We start from the raw sequence: 345 nt of genomic DNA, 5'->3' as shown, positions 1-345 counted from the left end.
TACTGAGCATGAGAAGAGAAATAAATTTGATTTTGAAAAATATTTTAACTACTGCTTTCTACATTAGTTAATTTAACTAACTTTAATTTTTTTTTAATTTTAAACTGTAGAAGTTTTCAGAAATTAAATACTTAGTTTACCTCCACTAAAAGAAGAAAACAAAACCGAATAAATACCAATAAATTTAATTTTCTCTCAGATTCATGTAAGGTGTATCCATTGATGTCATTGATTATTAATAATCAATTATTATTTTATACAAATAAATAATTGACCGTACTTATATTAAAATGACCGTACTTTAAAAATATAAAGGAAATGGTGGGGGGCGCCGAAAAAATAATC

Source organism: Halyomorpha halys, unplaced genomic scaffold (assembly GCF_000696795.3).
Source record: "Halyomorpha halys isolate HHAL.00 unplaced genomic scaffold, Hhal_1.1 Scaffold2569.1, whole genome shotgun sequence".
Classification (NCBI taxonomy): Eukaryota; Metazoa; Arthropoda; class Insecta; order Hemiptera; family Pentatomidae; genus Halyomorpha; species Halyomorpha halys.
The sequence above is the reverse complement of the archived record's forward strand: the minus strand, read 5'-3'. Positions refer to the sequence as shown.